At 36.7% G+C, this 21424-nt stretch overlaps 1 protein-coding gene across 1 annotated transcript in view; it reads right to left on the bottom strand.

Annotated features, from left to right (window-relative positions):
• Positions 1 to 19939, bottom strand: part of LOC129225229 (armadillo-like helical domain-containing protein 4) — a 37306-nt gene extending 17367 nt beyond the window's left edge. Inside the window, exon 1 of the mRNA XM_054859804.1 lies at positions 19815 to 19939. The gene's annotated coding sequence lies outside the window, so the exon portion shown is untranslated. The remainder of the gene's footprint in view (positions 1 to 19814) is intronic.
• Positions 19940 to 21424: the final 1485 nt, after the last annotated feature.

Consider the following 21424-nt stretch of genomic DNA (forward strand, 5'->3'; position numbering starts at 1 on the left):
GGGGCCCCCACAATAAAATTTTTACAAAATATTTACGGGTCGGCAAATTTTACATTTTTTCTCCCAGACATTTTTTTTTTTTTTTTTGTATTTCTACAATTAATGCTTGCACAAAGATAATATTATCGATTCATCAGAAAGCCCTGATTGCAAGTATCCATTTACTAGCAATTTTTTATTTGATCGAGCATTTCAGTGGCAATATATATATTTTTTGATTCATTTAATTTGTACCTATGAGTTTAAGAAAAATAAAGTAAGTAAAAAAAAATCCGAAAAATGGTTAACTTTGCAGGTTATCCTTACACCTTCTCGCTTCTTGAGTACAAAAATTTAAAAAAATATTTAACGAAATGACTTGAATGGAAATTTTTTAAATCGAAAATACCGGATATATACATTGATATATATATCCGAATATTTTAATATCTAAGTATCGGATATTTTCGAAAATATGATGATCTTTTCGAACACTGGTCACGCAGTATCCTGCTGATAAATGGCACCTAGGCGACTTGATATCATGGGCAGAACAATCGGCGTTTAAATGCTGTCCACTGTCCACGTATCTGCGAGCTGTCAAATTGCCTTGGAGAACAACTAGAGGTGATCGTGTATCCCAAGAAATCGCTCCCCACACTGTTACACCTTGTCAAATAGCTGTATGCCGCTCGACAACAAATGCCGGATCGAAGCGCTGACCGGTGCACCTCCACACAAGTGTACGGTGATTATCAGCACTGAGACTGAATCGGGATTCATCACTGAAGATCACACGCCTCCAGTCTGTTACACTCCAAGCTGCCCAAGGTCGGCAAAAATCCAGTCGACACTGCCTGTGATGTGGGGTCAGTGGCAAGCGTCTTAATGGACGTGGGCTCCAAGCTAATTTTGACCAGTCGTCTCCTAATGGTTTTCCTTGATACCACCGGATGCCTGGAAGGAGGTAAGTGGCGTTGAATCGATGCTATCGACGTTGTCGGTGCCGTCGCGACCACTCTTCTGATTGCGCAATCCTCGCGTTCATTTGTGTTCCCTGGACGCCCTGACCCTCCGCGACGGTAGGCTCTCCCTTCCGTGATCCACTGTTGCCAACACCGAGCAACTACCATATCACTCCGACCGAGGTGGCGACCGATACTCCTGTTTGACCAACCTGCTTCTCTGAGGCCTAATATACGGTCCTTATCAAACTCCGTCAGCTGTTCGTACTGCCGCCGGTTACGTCTTAGAGGCATCTTAAGTCACAATACAGTCTACCGAAGTCAACGATTCCGACTGAATAGCCCTACGGCACAAGTACTCATGCTTTTAAACTCTCCCCCCGTGCAACTCACATGCTCATAGCGCGCTTAGCCTTGTTTCATTGGCGCTGAAATTTTAATCATTTGCATATCGGCTACGAAACTGCATTTGTGCCAAGTTTCATGAGTGTGGCTCTAATTCTTCTAGGTGCATATATTTTTTTGCGACAGAGTGTATTTTACATTATTCATTCTTTGTAAAAAAAAAAGAAAAGAGAAGAAAAAATCAGCTCATTCTAATATGTTTTTTTACCTTTCTGACCCAAATGAAATATAATCCCTGCCAAACCACTTAACCGCACGATTTCAATATAAAATATCGATTTGGAAAATATTACGTAAGAATGAGTTTGATGCCCCTTTCAAAGCAAGGGTATATAGAGATTTTTCCGAACCCCCCTCCCCCTCAGGACCCTTACGTAATTGATGAATGGGCCCTAAGTCAAAAATAATTTTTGACTAAGTAATCTCGACTAAGACCATATTTTTTTTTTCTACAGTACCGATACGGTTGATCTAAGGCAGCGTTTCCCAAAGTGTGTTCCGTGGAACCCTTGGGTTCCGCCGAAGTATAAGAAGGGTTCCTCGCGAGTTACCCATTGCATAAATTTATTTTCCCCTAGTTTCAAGAAAATTAAATAATTAATATCAAGGATCTAAACTGTCGCTCCAGATTGAAGTAGTAGTCGTTACAGTGCATTGCCATGTCATAATCAAGTGAATACTCGACTTCAGAAAAGTTCTTGATGAAGCTTCAGAAATAGTTTATTTTGCTAAATCTCGTTTTCTCCAGTCAAGACTATCTAGGAAATCTTATTAAAACATGGGTAGGCAGTAAAAACCACTACTTGTCCATATGAAATATGCTGGATAAATCCAAAGCAAAATCTTTTAAAAGGTTGTATGAACTTCCGCATGAAAGGAGGGTATTTCAACTGGAGCAAAAGTCATCAATATTTTCAGCTGTTTTCAATGTTTTACACGAGGAATTACGGCTAATAAATATTTTGTGGACTTTTTTGGTGAACTGAACTATTTTCACTCAAAGGAAAACAGTAGTAACATTTGTTGTGAGAGATAAAATAACACCGTTAGAAAGAAAGCTGTTTTGTGTTCCTGCCTAACGTAGAATGTTTTGCCCTCATAAAGGGAATTTCTGCCAGAAACAACTTCTATGAAGAAAACGCAGTGCAACTACATATTTCGTGACATTAAAAACTGTCTTCATTTGAGAAATCTATGACACTGTCCATGACCGTATACGAATCATAATCGCACTTTAGAGTTCATCTGCTGGAAATCAATTTTCTGATTCAGATTCACTCAATAAATTTTGATTTGATGTTGAAAATGAACGCAGTTATAGGGTAACAAAGCTGTATCTCAAAACTTCTTCCGCTCGAATCAATGCAAAACAAGCTTTCCATGCCCATTCTGCTCCTGCTGTACTTACTGAACATTCCGACACAAAGCAAAAATTTATAGCTATTATTAATTTTACAATGAATTAATTTCATTCTTCATATTAATGTAATTTGTTGCAGGACCACAGTAATAAAACGGTTGAACAATTTCATGGGAAAATTATGTTTTCTTAAATAGGGTCTTATTTTAAATTGAAGGCTGTATTTTTTGTTCATACTGCCTCATAGTTTTTTAAAAGGTTGCTTACGGTTCATAGTTAAATAGTATGCTGTGGACAGGGGCCGAGCTCAATAAAGAATTTAGTTCGTGGCTAAATTGTTACAGGTTTGATACTGACAACGGTCGAAGATCCACCATGTGCGCTAATTTGATAAGGGCACATTCAATTAGTTGTGGTCAAAGTCTTTCAATGTTCCATCCCAAGTTAATACCTTTGGGGATAGTGGGCTGGTGTTGCTTATCCCCTGGTGAAGCATAAAAAAATATGTCTAGGGTCCCTTAAAAACTGGTAAAACTATGATAGTTACGGAGAATCAATGGCAGATTTATAGGTTTGGGGGCTGGTAAATGCATTTTGAGGTTAATACATGTCTATCAGTGAACCGTATAAAACATTCATCATAGCATTTTTGAATTTCCTTCAGGGCCTATGGAACTTCACAATTTATATCAGTCAGGTTTGCGCAATTTGCTATATTGGAGGAATTTCAAATTTATGTATCAAGGCAACTATCAAGATGGATAGATTAAGTGTCTTGCCGCAGTTCTAATTATGCACATTGCACAGGCACTGAATAATAAAAGATAATATTGTTCACGTTGGACGACAAAAGCATTCAAAATCCTTCTAAGCAATAGGCGCAAAAATTAAAGGCGAATCCACACATGTTTCAGTTGAGGTCCTTTTGTATTTAATTTTTTGTTTAAATTCTTGTATTTTTATCATTATTAAATATTAATGCTTGAAAATAAAATCAATCTGTCCCCATTGAAATGATTGGTTGTAAAACTTTATATGCACCTCTCCCAATAAGGTATGTATGTGTACCAATTTTTATACAAATTCTTGTGTTATTGTTTGACAGACAGCAGCCACGATAAAAGTGGAAATTGTTCGTTTTGGCATTAATCTTTGAAGAGATTAGGGGCAGAACTAATCAATACTTACTCACATGGAGATGCACGTGTATACCAAGTTTGTTTCAATTTCATGCATTACGTTTTGCATTTGATCGCATTCAAGAAATCGGTCAAATACATGCAAAACACAAACAGACGGACAGACAGTTTCTAAAAATGGTCAAGGTAGGTTCAGAGCAGCTTAAAACGTGTTAATATGTCAAACAAGTAAATTCTCACATAATCAATAGTTTCTTCTATGCAGAAGAAAGTGCAGAAGAATGATGATCATTTTTCATCTTTATCATTTGACTCCTAAAACGTTAACATTTTGCCTTTTAGTCACAACAAAAATGGGGTTCCTTTAAGTAAAAACAAATCACTTAGGGTTCCGTGGCCTTAAAAGTTTAGGAGCCGCTAATTTAAGGTATGGGACCTAAGTTTGATCATCGCCAATCCATTAGAAAAAGCTGCTATAAACAGACGGGGGAAAAAAACTTACATATGGTATGAAGGACGATAAAAATACATAAAATACCCGCTAAAACAAAGAAGTTGCCATCATAGAAACATAAACTGTTTCACTGAAAGTTTGACCCAGAAGTAGGACTGGTACTGCGATTGCTTGGGAATACACTCCTGTTTGTGAAAATTGCAACACCACGAAGACTAACGAGAGTGAGCTGAAAATTGCAGAAAATGTAAAGTAGGGCATGATATGCAAATGATTAGAATTGCAGACCGGTAGCGCAACCGTATGCTGAGCAGCACCCTCTGAACTGCGGATCGAACCGAATATAAACTGACGGCTGTAGCGAGGCGTGTATGATTATCGGTGGTTATATGCTAGAGTAAACGTTAACTGAATATTTAATGTGTCTCTTCGATGAAAGAAAGCGAAATTTGAGCAAATTTCGGAGTTTGAACGGGGCAGATTCGTCGGCTTTCGTGAAGCTGGATTGTCTTATCGTGCAGTAGCCGCTCGTGTGCAGTGTGACAGCAGCCCAATCATGCGTGTTTGAAACCAGTGGATGGACGAGGGTCGGATAGCTCGAAAATCCGGGAGTGGACCCCGAAAGGTGACGTCAGCTCGCGATGACAGACATCTGGTACGTATGGCGCTGACGGACCGCACAGCTTCTTCTAGACAATTGACAGCACAGTGGTCAACAGCTACAAGTGTTTCATTGTGTGCTTCATCAATTCGGAGACGTCTGCTGCAGTGTCAGCTGCGCGCAAGGATTCCTTTATACAGGATTCCTCTCACACAAAACCATCGCCGCCTGCGGTTACAATGAGCCAATGTGCATAGGAGCTGGAGTGCTGATAGGCAGCAGGTCGTCTTTTCTGACGAATCTCGCTTCAATTTGTGGCACCATGATGGCCGAATTCGTATCAGGCGCTATGCCGGGGAACGGCACATTCTGGAGTGCATTATCGAACGCTACAGTGGACGAACACCCGGAGTTATGGTCTGGGGTGCCATAGCATATCATGGACGATCACAATTGCTACGAACTGTGGGCAATTTGAACAGTAACCATTACATAAACGAAGTTTTACAGCCTCAAGCTATTCCTTTCCTGCAAGGATTGCCAGGGGCTGTATTCCAGCAGGATAATGTCCATCCACATGTCGTCAGGACTGTCAAATCCCACCTTGATTGGCAGCAGATACGGCTTCTTCCTTGAACTGCATTTTCCCCGTATATGTCACCGATTGAGCATGTGTGGTATTTCGCTGGGCGGCGTCTCGATCGTGATCCTCGTCCTGTTGCTTCGACAGACGAACTTTGGTTGCGCATACAAACAATATGGTATACTCTTTTGCAGGTAGATATTCAAACTTTGTTTCACTCCATGCCGAGTCGTGTAGCAGCTCTTATTGCGGCGCGTGGTAGCCACACAAAATACTCTTTTTATTGTTTGTGTGGTCAGGCCCGGACTGACCAGGTCGGCTAGTCGGCGATCGCCGAAAGCCCCCAAGCTAGGAAGGGCCCTCAAATGAAGCCAAAAAAATTTGTAGAAAAAAATAATTTTACAATTCTTTGATTTCCTTGTAACTATTTCAATCTGTTTCCTTATACGTTTTGCCTGGATTAGGGCCTGATTACTGAATGGACCAACTAGGCTGTGGTCTAGGGCCCTTGCTTTTTAGGGGCCCCCAATGGCTAAAGTTATTTTTGCTAATGACTAAAGGTAAGATTTAACTGCTTAGTGGCTCTAAAAAATCTTGGCTTAGAACCTTCCTATATCTTAATCAGGCCCTGTCCGGGATGCTTTTGATCACTGATTCTAGTTTTATACAAATAGCACAATGGGTCTGATTAAAGCCAGGTAGGGTCCCGGGGAAAACATTATCTTTAGGTTAGGGGGCATTAGGGCTTTAATTCTCTGAATTTGTCCCGTAAACAGGGCCGGATTACCAAATGGGCAACTTAGGAAGCGGCTACGGGCCCCCAACAGAAATGTTCGACCTCCCTGTAAAAAATCATCAGGGTCCGTAACCGCCCACTGAATTTCCCTCCCCCCCCCCCCCCGCTCAAAAAAAAAATTAAAAGAGTGGTTTGTTGTTTGTTTTTGTATGCTTCAACATTTCTACCTAAATTTTGAATTTATTTGTTTAAATATTTTTACAAGTTTATTATTATTTTAAGGTTTTGAGTAGTTGTGTGGGGTTGTTGGTTTTTTGGATGCCCATTTCAATTTTAACTTATATAAGCAAGTAAACAAGAGTTTCTCAAGACTTAACAGTATTCTAATAATAACTTTCTCCTTTGTAAATCATGATTTTGAAAAAAGTATTCACATTGTATGGAATTCATATTGATTTGGTAAATGATTTAGCTTTCGTTCTGTATTTCTTATAAGTTTGACGCATGTTTTTTTCGATTTGAGGGTTTTCTTCCAAATATTTTATTTTCTGTTGTCTGCTTGAAATTTTCTTTGAATTCGTTTTCTGTCTCATTAATTAATTTTATTTCATTGATGTTGATGGTATTTAAGGTACTGTTCTGTGATGAATCAAAATTCGCAGAATTTTTGTTTACCTGAACTGGTAAAAACATTTTTTCGTGAAAATACTTCGACCATTTTTCACGGCATTTTCGGTTAATTTTTGAAAGCTTTGAATCTGTTTTTTGAATTTCATTTTATTCCTCTATTAACCGGAATGTTCAGAGGTATTGTGTGCTTTTTATATAAGTTGAGATACAAAACACTAACATGAATCTTTTGATCAAGTTAAATTTTTATTTTCACCCATTTAGAACTAATGAGACTAACATTAAGACTTTATTTTTAACGTGCAAAAAAAGCTAATAACATTTCAGTTCAAACAAATACAATTCTCAAAAAGGATAAAATTCTGCTATTTTTTTATATATTTGTTCTTTCTTAACTATTATTTTTTCACAATAAACTTTAAACCGTTCAAATCAAAATTTTCCTCGACTTGGTAGAAAACCGATAATTCTCTCTGCATGCTAGACCGAAGTTCGACTGATGCTCAAAAGCTTGTGAAGATATTTGCTAGGGAGCAGAATCAATCTGTTATGACTGTTGGCCCTCCAGTTATAATTCGTTTTGAAAAAAGGGCACTGCGTAAACGTTCCCCGGTCTACCCTACTCCACTGAAACAAGGGTGCCCAAGCCCTACACAGGGTTGGCTTTTTGCCGTCCAAAATTTGTTTTTTTCATCCCGCTGGGAAATACGGAAAAAAATGGTAAATACCGGGAAAAGTGGTAAATTCCGGGAAATACATCTAAATAACAATATGTAAGAAATACTTTGGCTATCTGAATCTGATGTGTAGAATGAAGGTTAGAAATAAATGGTTATCACAAATTCCCCTTGGGTTTTAAATTAGGAAAGGAATATAAATAAAAAAGAATTATTGCATATAACATAAAATTTGCTCACAATTTTTTTTATCAATAATTAATTTCCTAAATAAATATTTTTGATCACAATAAAATAAAATTTTTAAACTTAAAAATACCAGCGTCATAAAGAGAAGCAGCAAATAATTTGCGTTAAATTTAAATAAAATTTGCAAAAAGTCTCTAATTTAGTGTTTTGTTATATGATGCTAAGATCCAATGTGGAAGTAGAAGACGGAGAATATAAACACGATTATGATTTGTAATTTGTGTATTGTCTATCAAGCTATTATTTACTTAGAACTCAATTTTGATATTTTTATAGATTGTTTTGAAAAATTTTTTTTAATAATCAGTTTTTCCTGTGCGGGAAAAACGTAGTGTTTTCCAGGAAGGTAAATACCGGTGGTAGGAAAAAAACCTTTCCAACCCTGGCCCTGCTTCACAATCCTTCTCCACAACGTCTCCGCTTACAAGGTAAATAAAATTAAAATAATAATAATAATAATAATAATAATAATAATAATAAAGGAAAAAAAAACGTTCAATTCAGAAATAATGATAAATAAAATTACAAACCTTTAATAGATTTTGTTAAAATGGTATGAAATTTCCTTCTGCAAAAGGGTAAGTCAAGTAAAACTTCAAACACATGTTTTTATACATAAATTTAACTTTAGTTTTATTATTTAACGGCCCCTTTCCAGTACTTTGCCGACCACCCCAGAAGGAGCCAGTCCGGGCCTGTGTGTGTGGTTTGAAAATGTAATCATTTATTTGTACCATTACCACTAAACTGTACTAAATTTCACTCAACTATGATGCTTCCTTCATATATATATATATATATCCTTCATATATATATATATATATATATATATATATATATATATATAAATCGAACAAAGAGACTTTTTGAATGATTTCAAAAATATTTTTTGAGGGAATAACCTCGTGAGCCTCCCAACTTTCTACAAATATTCATACTTTCGAACTCCCCCCCCCCCCCCTCTTTTGTCCCTCAGAAAAATGTTATAATCTAACATAATGCTCCTTTTCCCTCCAAATAAAAATAATAGCTATGAAACTGTCCAAAACTGAAAAAAGGTTGTGGGTGATGAGGGAAAACGGTGATCATACCTTGAAACCCCCGAAACACGAGTCTGCCGTAATCTGCAGTTTTATGCAATTAAAACGTCCTTATACCTTATTTTACATTTTAAACACAAAGGTATTTATTTATTATAACTCTTTAAGTTACAACAGTTAATAACATTTTATGCAATGAAAAGAAAACCGTCAGCTATTATTTTAGACATAAGTACAACTGACTAACTTAACTATATTTCGTATGAGTGTGGGAGGGGGGGGGGAGATCAAAAAAAAAATTTTTTTTTTGCTAAAATATTTTTATTTTTGAATTTTGATAAAATTTTGGAACTCCACAGCACAGAACATATGGCACATGGGAAAAAACACATTGCATTGTTATGAGAAAAAGTAAATAGTCATACATAAAAATATTGTGAGTGTGTGCGTGTATTTTTTCAAATATTTATTTATTGATTTACGTGAAAAGGCGATTCATCACATCGCCATAGAATGTTGAAATATTCTGTGCTTTTATGCATTTGATTCTCTATTAATTCGTGCATTTGAAGACGAATTTCAGCATTAAATGATTGATTTTGATATTCTTATTGATTGTATAAAAAATAATTTTAAAAACTGCATTTAAAATATGAGTAGCAGTAGACTCCTAGCGCATTAAAATAAAAATATATCAACTTTTAAAAATTTCTATTTTTACTGCGTATACCGAAGTACCGTTTTTTTAATCTAGTTAAATGCTGGTTTTAGGAAATTAAAAATAACACGAAGCACCGGTATTCGGTATAGCTTTTTATAACAAAGCTTGTTTAAAGCAGATTCGCCTTTAAGTGCGAGATTTATATTTGCCTTAAATTTCCCCGTAGGAGCTAATGTTCAGTTTATTGAACTGTTCAGATTACTTAAATTATTTGACTCCATTTATAAGATTCAATTTCAGTTACTTAGCACTACTCAAATACATTTAGCAAGAAACATGTGGTGAAGTTGAAAGCAAAGAACATTATTGTTATCCGTTAACTTATTTGGAAATACTCCAAATGAATCTTGGACGCAAGCCTGTTTCATCCCTAAAGAAAAGAATCAAAAACGTTAGCTTTTATTGTATGGTGTCTGAATGTATACTGCACTCATGAACATGACCTTCCGGTAGGATAACCTACAAGTGAGAGCACAGAAAGAGACAATCAATCTGTTTTTGAAATTAAAGCAACTCTTGACATAAAAACTTTTTTTGAGCAATCACGATTGCTTATTGCTTTCATTTGACTGTTTTGATGTCCTATGATTTTATTTTCCCGCCAGCACCCTCTGCAGCACCACCGTCGACCGGCCACCTCACGATGCTACTCCTATAGCAAAAACCGTCTCCAGAGGTTGCGTCCATATCCTACACACACGCGCATACATACACGCACGTACACACACACACACAAACACATACACACATCCATACACCTACACACACGCGCATACATACACGCACGTACACACACACAAACACATACACACATCCATACACCTACACACACATACACAAACACATACACACATCCATACACCTACACACACATACACACATCCATACACCTACACACACATACACACACTCAAACACATACACACACACGCATGCGTACAGACTCCTACACATACATACAGATACCTACACATACACACACGCCTACATACACACACACACTCGTGACTGCGAAAAACATAATTTGAATTCCAAGTGTCAAAATTCAAATTAATTTTTAATTTTTTTTCTTTTCTTTTTTCTTAACTCTTTACCCTCGTTGCTTGATTGAGAGACCAGAGTTCATGAATGCATCACTAGGAAATACAGGAGAAGACATTTTCCGAAGAACGAAATTAATTTATCCAAGGGTGTTAACCCAAGAGGCGCAGATTGCGCCATTGAAATTTTTAGGCGGGGGGGGGGTGTTCTAAGGGATATTCTTCTCATTGAGGTGCTCTTGCTTTGGGGGATCTTCACTATATTTAAGGGGGTGTGCCCTTGCCCTTAGAAGGGCACCCTCTGATTTATCTATGCACATAAGATTTAAATTAAATGCTCAATTCCAATGAAATATGAAATCCTTTAAAAAATATATATCAATATTTTATGGATGTTTGTAGGGAATCAAAAACGCGATTCTTCAAATACATATATCTAAAAGCCTTATCTTCATTTTAATACTGCCAATGACCTGCACATGACTATACAATCACATGTATTTTGTAAAAAAACAGTCGAAAATTTTGTACTATGGAATGAGTAAAACGACACAACGTGTATAAAGTACAAATTAAGTATTAAAATGGATTTAAATCTCAGCAAACAGCTGTTTCGGAACTGTCAAATGCAAGCCCCTTCATCAGTGCATAAAAGAAGAACGAAAAGCCCACACAATGTAGACCAAACCACAAATGAAAGGAAAATAGAAGGAAGCAAAGTAAATAGACATGGAAACCGGAAACATTGCGTCACAGAACAGCAACGACACCTATAGTGCGGAAAAACGTCACAAACAGAAAAGTTTTTAAAGATAAGATTTTCAAACACTAGGGAAAGGGTACTGTGTGTTGAATGCAGTCGGGATGATATTCCTCCCCTTTGCGGCGCGGGTGCAATTTTTTTTACCACCCCTGTACACTAATAATATAAAGCTGAAAAGTTTGTTTGTTTGAACGTGCTAATCTCAGGAACTACTGGTTCGAATTGAAAAATTCTTTTTGTGCTGAATAAAACATTTATTGAGGAAGGTATAGGCTATATAACATTACGCTATGACTAATAGGAGTGGAGCAGCAATAAATTGAAATTAAATCAATAATATTTTACGATGCATTTTTATTGCAGCAATAGCTCGGACTATGTTGCTCGAATAGCTTAGTAGGTAAGGCGCTCGACTAGCAGCTCTAGGGCCTCGCTAGTATTACAAAAGGAAAAAAAAAAGTTTCGCATTATTGTGCACAACTCATTATAGGCCCGTCTTTTTGCATTTTTAAAGCGGGGGGGGGGGCAAAGGTTTGCTAAGGATATAGGACACTCAAAAAAAAAAAAAAAAAACAGCAAAGGCCACTCCAACGTGCATGTAAATACATCAATTTCCAAAAGATGGGGGGGAGGAATTGACCCCCCCCCCCCTAAATGTCTACTCATTACATCATTTAGTAATTCTGAAGTTACTTATTGGAAGCTATTTTTGAATTTATTAAAAGTGCTCTTCCTACACTGCAACCTTACCTCTGTAATATTATGAATGATAGAACTTTTGTGATGCTACTACGCACAAAGGCGAGTTTTCAAAAATTTAGAATTTTTATTTTACTGCATTTAACAAATTTAATCAACTGAGCTAATGGCCCTTCATCTCAGGATGCTTTACACTAAGCAATACGCAATAAACCAACGAAATAAAACCAACAAATTTTACGCCGAAATCGGTGAAAAAAATATTTGAAATGATGCCTTACTGATGAAAATTGATTAAGTATTCGAAAGGATTTGGCATTCCCACGAAAAAAAAAAATTAGATATATTATAGATATTCATAGAAATAAATAATCAGAGTGCCGAGCGAAACTTATAATTTTTTCAAAATTTGCTACGACTTGTAAAACTTTGGGAACGCTGTTCTATATATTAGATGAGAAGAAAGTAATAAATATTCACAAACCCCAATAGATTCTTTTTTTTTTTTTTTCAAACATGAAATTTGCTTAATTCTTTTAGCTCCCCTCCCACCGCTGTCATATATTTTTTTCACAAAAACTTACGAGAAATCCAGCCCCCCCCCCCCGTAAGAGCAATAGTGCACGTCCTAAATACCACGAAGCCCCCCCCCCCCCAAGAACTAGAGCTCGCCCTCCTCCCAAAAAATAAGAGAAAATGCATCTGAACCCCCCCCCCCTGAAAAAATTTCAGTGGCGCACTCGGCTTTTCTGCAAATATAATTGTGGTTTGGTTGGTTCACTTCTGTTTGGTTTAATGGCACAAAAGTTGTATAAGCTATATACTAGTTAAAGGCCAAAAGACAGCTCCATAGCTGTGGAGGAGAGTGACTAGGGAACAGAAGGGTGGGGTAAAAAATAAAAAAAAAATTATTCTTACAAACATAAGACTGACAAATAATTCATTAAAAATGGGTACACGTACTACATTTTACACACGCACACACAAAAATTCGTTACAAAAAGTTTTCACCCTAACAAACCTATACAGTTTACCATCAAAATACATAAAGCTGTTTACACAAGGAAAACATGGGTACCCATATGCAAAATTTTAAGGGGGGGGGGTGCTCAGATATTTTCCCCATGGTTTAGCAGAACTTTTTTCCCCCTCGAAGCCGATTTCAGTACAGATTAGAGTTATTAAAATTTGACATTTTTAATAACATACTCATTAATGGATGGAGAAGAAATGTTTTTAAATTTTTGCAAAGTAAAAAGTACTAAAAGCAAGGAAATTCAAATCTCTAAGGGGACGGGGCTTGAGCCTCCACTTGCCCCCCATATGGGCGTCTATGAAGGAAAAGGAAACATAGTAGCGCCATTCATGGTAAATAAGTCAAATTATGATGAATTCCAGGGGTTCACAAACTTTTTCGATTCGCGGCACCCTTTGAAGAATTGACATTTTCTCATGGTACCCTAGCCTATTTCTGTTACATTATATACATTGATGCCGTGACCATTTCGTCTCCACCTGCGATACCCCCAAGGTATCTCGGCACCCACTTTGGAAACCATTGGGGCCATATGCAAAATTTTAAGGCGGGGGGGGGGAGGTCAGATATTTTCCCCATGGAAACCGATTTCAGTACAGATTAGAGTTATTAAAATTTGACATTTTTAATAACATACTCATTAATGGCTGGAGAAGAAATGTTTTTAAATTTTTGCAAAGTAAAAAGTACTAAAAGCAAGGAAATTCAAATCTCTAAGGGGGACGGGGCTTGAGCCTCCACTTGCCCCCCATATGGGCGTCTATGAAGGAAAAGGAAACATAGTAGCGCCATTCATGGTAAATAAGTCAAATTATGATGAATTCCGGGGGTTCACAAACTTTTTCGATTCGCGGCACCCTTTGAAGAATTGACATTTTCTCATGGTACCCCTAGCCTATTTCTGTTACATTATATACATTGATGCCGTGACCATTTCGTCTCCACCTGCGATACCCCAAGGTATCTCGGCACCCACTTTGGAAACCATTGGGGCCCATATGCAAAATTTTAAGGCGGGGGGGGGGAGGTCAGATATTTTCTCCATGGAAACCGATTTCAGTACAGATTAGAGTTATTAAAATTTGACATTTTTAAGAACTTATTCATTAACGGTAGGAGAAAAAATGTTTTTTTTTTTTTTTTTTTCATTTTTGCGAAGAAAAAAGTACTAAAAGCAAGGAAGTACTTATTCCTAAGGGGGGCTTCAGCCCCCACTTGCCCCCCTATATGGACGCCCATGTTGGAAACCCCTAATCTATTATATCTATTTTTACTGGATGGGCATCAACGTCGAGTTACAAGATCGCCCGTGTGAGACACGGGTATATGCAAAAAGTTGGCGGTACTTTCGCCCGTCTCACCCACGGGCAAATGCGTTAAGTAGTCAACAGAAACATAACTTTAAAAATAATGGAATATGTACATCAGGGTGGTTCAAGAATACATGTAAAAAAAAATCTAGATTAACAAGACCCCCCTCAATATTTTTACACTTGTGTATAGTAATATACTGGAAGAACTTTAGCTTCCTATTTCAACTGAAAGAGGGGGCTCAACCCCTGCCACCAAACTTCATACCAAGGGCGGATCCAGAAACTTCTCAAGGGGGGGGGGGCGATAGATTTTTATTATTTACCCATATATATATATATATACCCATATGTATATTACCCATATATATATATGTATGTATGTGTGTGTGTGGTGTTCAAACATATAATCAAGCACAAGTTAATACAATAATACTTATTACTTAAAATAAACTTTGGAGATGCAATATGATCGGTATCAAAAAGGTGAACTCATGAGCACATTACGTTATTTTGGTACAAAATAAATGCAGCTCTGACATCAGCATACATTTTCAACACAGAACCGAGAACCACAATGAACATTGGGCGTTTTTAATAGAGAAACATGAAGCAAGATGCATATTTATTATTAGGTGGTTTTTTACATTTTATTTTATTTTATTTTATTTTATTTACTGTTTTTAACAGTATTTCTTTTTGTAATCCAGTTATCAAAGTAAGAATTGAAATTGAAGATGTGGTAGATAGATGTCCAATATGTTTTTTGAATGAAAATATTAACTTCAGATTGTCATTTGGAAACCTTATGTTTGTATCTAATTATATGCAAGTTTATATAAATTGAAAAGCTTTTGTAACAAAAATAATAAATTAAAAATAATTAATACGTAAAATCAACATATTTGAAAATCAAAATCAAGGCAAGCAGTTTACAACTAAGCGTAAAAAAGAAGCCTCTTTTAGGAATATGCTTTTTAGCAATGAAGATTGCTAATTCTGTATCGTAACAGTACAACAAACATACATAAAATACCTAAGGTTTATAATTAAAATAAAAACATGTATTTAAAAAAAATAATTTTTGGTGAATAGAACAGAAACAATATTTCAATTTGGTTGAGAAACAAAATGGAAATTCTTATAAAACAAATTCTTTGCGTCGTTTTCCCGACTTGCTGAATCTATTTATGACTCCATCTACATCTATAGCGATTTCTCTGTGTACATGCATTAAAGCTAACCCTGTGAGACGATCCTCGGTCATTCTGTTCCTTAACCAAGTTTTCAACCTCCTTAATGAAGAAAAACTTCTCTCAGCACTAGCTACGCTGACCGGCAATGTGATTAGTATCGAGAGAAGTTGTTTGACATTAGGATATAAATCTCCATCACAGTTATGCAAAATATCAAAAACATATTCATTTGCAGTTGATGATGAATCAATGGTAGATTTTTTTTCTCGATTACATTTAGTTTTCCCACATTACTATTTCACTATAAAAATTTTCTTCGGTGGTTTGACTAACTAATTTACACAATAAGTCACCGTACATGTTCCATAAAATTTTAGCTGAGTTGTAGATTTCTTCTTTACCACGTGAAGTTACGTTATGCGGAAGCAAGAGACATAAATCAAAGGCATTTGTTGTGTTGGAAGAAAAGCGTGCCTCAATGTGAGCAAGTAGCGCATCAATATATGGAATAAACAGGCTTCGTCTGTAATATTCTTCTGGTGATGAACACGGGTGATTATCTCTTATACTCTGTTTATCTGCTAATCTCGGAAGTTCAATTGGCACATTGAGCTGGTTACAAATTTCGGTAGTTTTTTCCCAAATTCTCCCATACGTTTTGTTAGCATCGCGTCTTTGTTCATTTAAAACTGTGATAAGATCATTAATGTAATCTTTTGCTACATGCAAATCTAGAGTTTCTTTTTGAAACAATTTGCTCAAAGGGAGAGTGAGAGAGAAAAAATGAACCATACAACTGAGTGATAAATAAAAATCTAAGCTGAGCAATGATTTTAAAAGCATGCTTGCTTTAACAGAAGCCGTAGTATCGTTCCAGTTCGTAATTTCCTCTAGTACTTTGACAACGCAATTAAAATTGCTTTGAAATTGTGTTATCGTTTCATATCTTTCTACCCAACGAGTGCCGCACAGCTTCGTTAACCCTCTTCCCTAAAACCCTTTTCAAAACGAAATTTCTTTTTGCTGAGGCATGGAAAAAAGATACTGTTTCTTGAACAATTGCTAGGCATTTTCCAATCTGTCTGATGTCACAGCTTTTACACAAAGACAGATTTAAGCAATGATTTTTGCAAGATATCCATGTTGTAAATTTTGTTTTTTTTTAGCAAATAGGATACAGCTCCTTTCTGCTCCGAAGCCATGACTTTGCAAGTGCCAGTGCCGATACCAACGCAATAGTTTAAATCGAAACCATTTTTCTTCAGAATATTCAGCACTGAGTGACCAATTTTTTCACCACTTAATACCGGTTCAGTAACTTCATTCGCGGACTCAGCGGAATAGTTAATTTCATGTAAATCAAAAAAACCTATAAAATCTTCACGAACGTGTTCACCACAATAACGAATTATCACGCTCATTTGGGAGACATACGAAACGTCCGTAGTCTCATCAAAAATTACGGAATATAACTTTGAAATATTAACTGAATTTCGTATATACTGCAATATTTCTTCGCCGCAACACTCTATGAGTTCATTTTGTGTCGTTTTAGAAATATAAGTAGCATTTGAAGAAGATTCCAAATGCTTTTGAAGTTCCTGATCTCCACTTCGAATTCGAAATCTCAGCATTTCTCGGAAATTACCTTCATTCGTTATACTACTAGAAGTGCAAGGCATATCAAGAAATGAACCATCATCCCTGTGATCCCTAAGAGGAATATTTTGTTTTCCGAGAAAAATAATTGTTTCAATCATTGGCTTTAAACGCTGGCGGTTTTCTGTAACCTGTTTTAATCTTTCAGAATTTAACATATTTTGCACTTCTTTTTCAGGATTTTCATAAGATTGTATGAAATCTTTTGCAGCTTGCACTGCATTTCTGTGGTAATTGGTTTTTTTCTAAATGACCGGTCTGTCCTCTAAGTTTCGAAAAGGATACTAGAGCAGAACGAACAAGTATCTGAGGCTTAGCTTGGCATTTTGCAGCCCCCACTTCAACTGGTGCAAAAAGGATACAATATTTACATAATAAACCTTTCTTTTCATGCGAATACACCAACCATGGGTAATCATTTAAATGTGACTGATTAATGTACCGTTTCTCAATTTTGCCACTTTTATTGTGCTCTGAGTAGGGAAACTTAAACCCTTTTGGTGGTTTAAAAGGATTGTCTAACAGTTCTTTTCTGCGTCTTTCAGATAAAGACATTTCATTTATATATAGTCCTAAATCATTCGGATAAATTTCTTTAGGGGATAAATTGGCTTCAGCAGTTTTATCTGAGATAAAATGTTCGATATCTGATGTAGCCTGTGTACTACAACAACTGTCAACAACTTTCGTACGTTTCACATTTTCCAAACTCGCATCTGAAATAATACAAGGCAAGAGGAAAATAAATATGCTGTAAAAAATAAAAGTTTTACGCATTTAGAAGTAAAATATGCCGATTGTTTGAAAAACCTTTCTTTATAAATCATTAAAATTAAATAGTAAGCCAAATCCAATTCAAGATCGTATGGTTCCCTAGATAAAAATTGATTGAGTTGTTTTAATTTATTGATAAAATTGGAACAAGCTGCATCTGATTCAGAAAAAAAAAATGTCTTTCGAACGACATCGAATGTTCGGGGGTATGGGAAATCTTTCATCCCGATAATAGGCAATTAATATAAAATTCCTGTCTTAAAAATTAATTACAAAAAATCTAATTCGAAGTTTAAAACATAAAAACCCAGGTGAAAACCCTGGGGGGAGGGGGCTCGAAGTAATTTTGTACAAATATTCAAGATTGTAGGTGCTATGGGGTCTCGTGGACGCAAGCCCGCCAGACTTCCTTTCATTATTTCTTTGACCTTACTTTTTTTTTTTTAATACATAGAGAAAATATAAAACTGACCCCAGCTAGAATGGCCCTAGTCAATTTATTCAATTTTGTTTTTTCTAATTTAATAAATTTTTGATAAATATTATCATCCCGGAACTTTACTTAGGTTTTGTGTTTTCAAAGGCTTAAAACACAAACCGTCAATTACAGTTCACAATATTTTTGAGCCGTCTTTTCGATTTTTAATGCATGTGTTTATGAGGCGTTAAAAATATCTATGCATGCACACCCACATACAGACCAAAACTTGTCGAATCAGAAAAAGAAAAACGAAAAGAAAATACAAAATACATAAACGTACCTTGTCTAACAACATCTGGTAGCTCACTAGTTTCATGGGTTTTTTCTTGGTCTTCTTTCTTCTTGAAAAATCCAAATAAATTGCTTTGTTTTCTTTTGGACATAGTCTTAGGAAGTTAGATGTATTCAAGAGAGACGATGACTGAACATTTCCCGCGGTTTCCTAGAGTGACGCTATACAGAATGGCGTCATCAAAAAATCGGCGGCGCTCTGAATTTCTGGTTGGGAAGGTTATGTTTCCCCCTTTCCCCTATATGATTTGCATTTTAGCCCGTTAGACTTTTTCTTTCTCGGTTAAAAGATCTTAAGGTTTCTGTTTCATCATATTTTCAAGCCAAAATTCAATCCCAACGAAGAAGAAAAAAATGTTATAAATTCTTATTCCTATAAAGGCAAGAAAGAATGTTCTTTTGCCTCTGAAGAACATTTTGTTTCGCGAATATTCTTTAGTTGGTTTTTTTTTTTTTTTTGGTTAATTTCGATAGGTGCCCGGTTATTCATCTCTTGGCTCAAGGGGGGGGGGGGGCGATCGCCCCCATCGCCCCCCCCCTGTATCCGCCCTTGCTTCATACGTATGGTGAGGGGGGTTAAAAAAATACATTGAACGGAAAAAACAATGCTACAAATAATAATATACACTTGTAATATACTTACACTGCAATAAAATAATTATTTACAAAAAAATAACTGGGGAAATTAAATGTTTCTAAATTTGGGGTTCATTGAGCACCCTCTTAAAGTTTGAGTAAGAAACTAAAACTTTTACAGCATAATACTATTAGTAAGTCTAAAAAAAATAAGGGGTGTCCTAAGCTCTTGCTGAAAAAAAGTTTTTTTGAACCATCCCAATGCACATACATATAAATTTTATGATGTACTTGAGCTCTCAAGTAAGTTCTTGTGATGAAGGATATGGAATTTTTCCAGGGTGCAAAAAAAAGTGACGAATATTTCAACACGGCGAGTTATGGTCCGTGGGGACACCTGGCAAGTCCACTAGCAAGCTTTATGATAGATGAGACGGGAGGAGTACTTACGACTTTTGAGATGCCGATGTTGAAGGATCAGGAGAGGGCGAGATACGAGAGCACGACTCGTCTCTGGATGTGGCTGTCGAGATGCTATTTCCATCCCTTCCTAAGCCCATCCGATTCGTTTTTAGCTGGCGAAAGGATGCTTGGCATTGAGGATCGAGGGGATGCGCATAAATTGTGCTGCTGCTGAGAATATAGGGCAGATTCATTTTTCTTAGCCAGGGGTTCTGGAACTTTTGGACATTACGAATCCCCTTTTTAGACTAGGTATTTTGGTGATCCTCCCCCTAAGTTTTAACTCTGTCTAAACATTAAAACAATAACTAAAAACTACACAAATGAATAAGTTGTATCCTTAGAAGCACAAGTAACTACGTGAAATACACCGCCAGCTCAGTCATTTCCAGCCGAGGACTGCAGTTTCGTGCTTATTAGCACTCATCAGCCCGGCATAGGAAAGTGACTGAGCTGGAGATGGAAAATATCTTAAGGAAGCCAAGAGTGCGAAACAAACTGGTAGCTAATATAGAATCAGCAGACTCAATGGGCGGTAATTTACTGAATACAAGTAACTAGTAAAATAAACATGAATTTTTGTCCCTTGAATCATTGTATAATAAGAGACAGTACTGATTTTATAATCTTGCAGTTGTTTTATGACAGTTATTGATCTTGCGCTCCTTCAAATTCTATCATTGCACACAATACGAAAAAGATAGCAATAAATTAATTTTCTTTGAACTTTTCTTCCACATCTCGCGACCCCCCCTAGACACATCCCGTGATCCTTCTGGGGGTCGCGACCCACCGTTTGAGAACCCCTGTTCCAAACTAATCGGTCTCTGGTTCAGTCGCAGGTCGCACGGGCGGTCGGGAGGTCAAGAGAAGTATAAGTCACTGTTGAAGATCAAAAATTTTTCTTACTCATCAAATTTGCATGCAATGATCAGTGATGCAATATTGCATTTTTTAAAAAGCTTTTTAGATGCTTAATGTTTTTTCCCATAAGACGTAGGGTGGTCAGGGGCGCCGCGAAAGTAAATTTTTGGGAGGGTGAAAACTCAATTTACCGACTGTAATTCCAATTTTCACCGAATAATAAAATATGGGTATGCACACAAAAGTAGATCTAATGAAAAGGGACAACCGGGAGTTTAAAAAATTCCAAAATTGCGATTTTGTACCCAAATTTGCCGAATCCTCAGTCAAAGTTAGCCGAATGAAAAATTTTTTAGAGGTCACATAGCCCTCCCGTGACCTGCCATTGGGGTGCCCCCGATGTTAGTGTGTGTGCATGCTCGCATTTTGTCATTCGACAAAATTAAGTGTTTCATTGATTGCAAAATTGAGAACTTTCCCCGCAAAAAATTAAGTTCGGGGCTCCCCTCGTCAGTGATCCCACAACCCTCGCGGAGCGGGGAGCGCAAGAGGTATAAAAAAAAAACTCTCTGAAAAATAACACAAGTTAAAATTAAATAATAAAATGGAAATTAACTTGAATTCTGAAATTTTGAATTCAAATTATGTTTTTCGCAATCACGAGTTGCAACAGGACCCTGCTCATTGGGGGCTATTGTTTCTAGAAACGGCACCTGCCCCCCCTCCAAGCCTGC

The sequence above is a fragment of the Uloborus diversus genome, chromosome 6, assembly GCF_026930045.1.
Source record: "Uloborus diversus isolate 005 chromosome 6, Udiv.v.3.1, whole genome shotgun sequence".
Lineage (NCBI taxonomy): Eukaryota > Metazoa > Arthropoda > Arachnida > Araneae > Uloboridae > Uloborus > Uloborus diversus.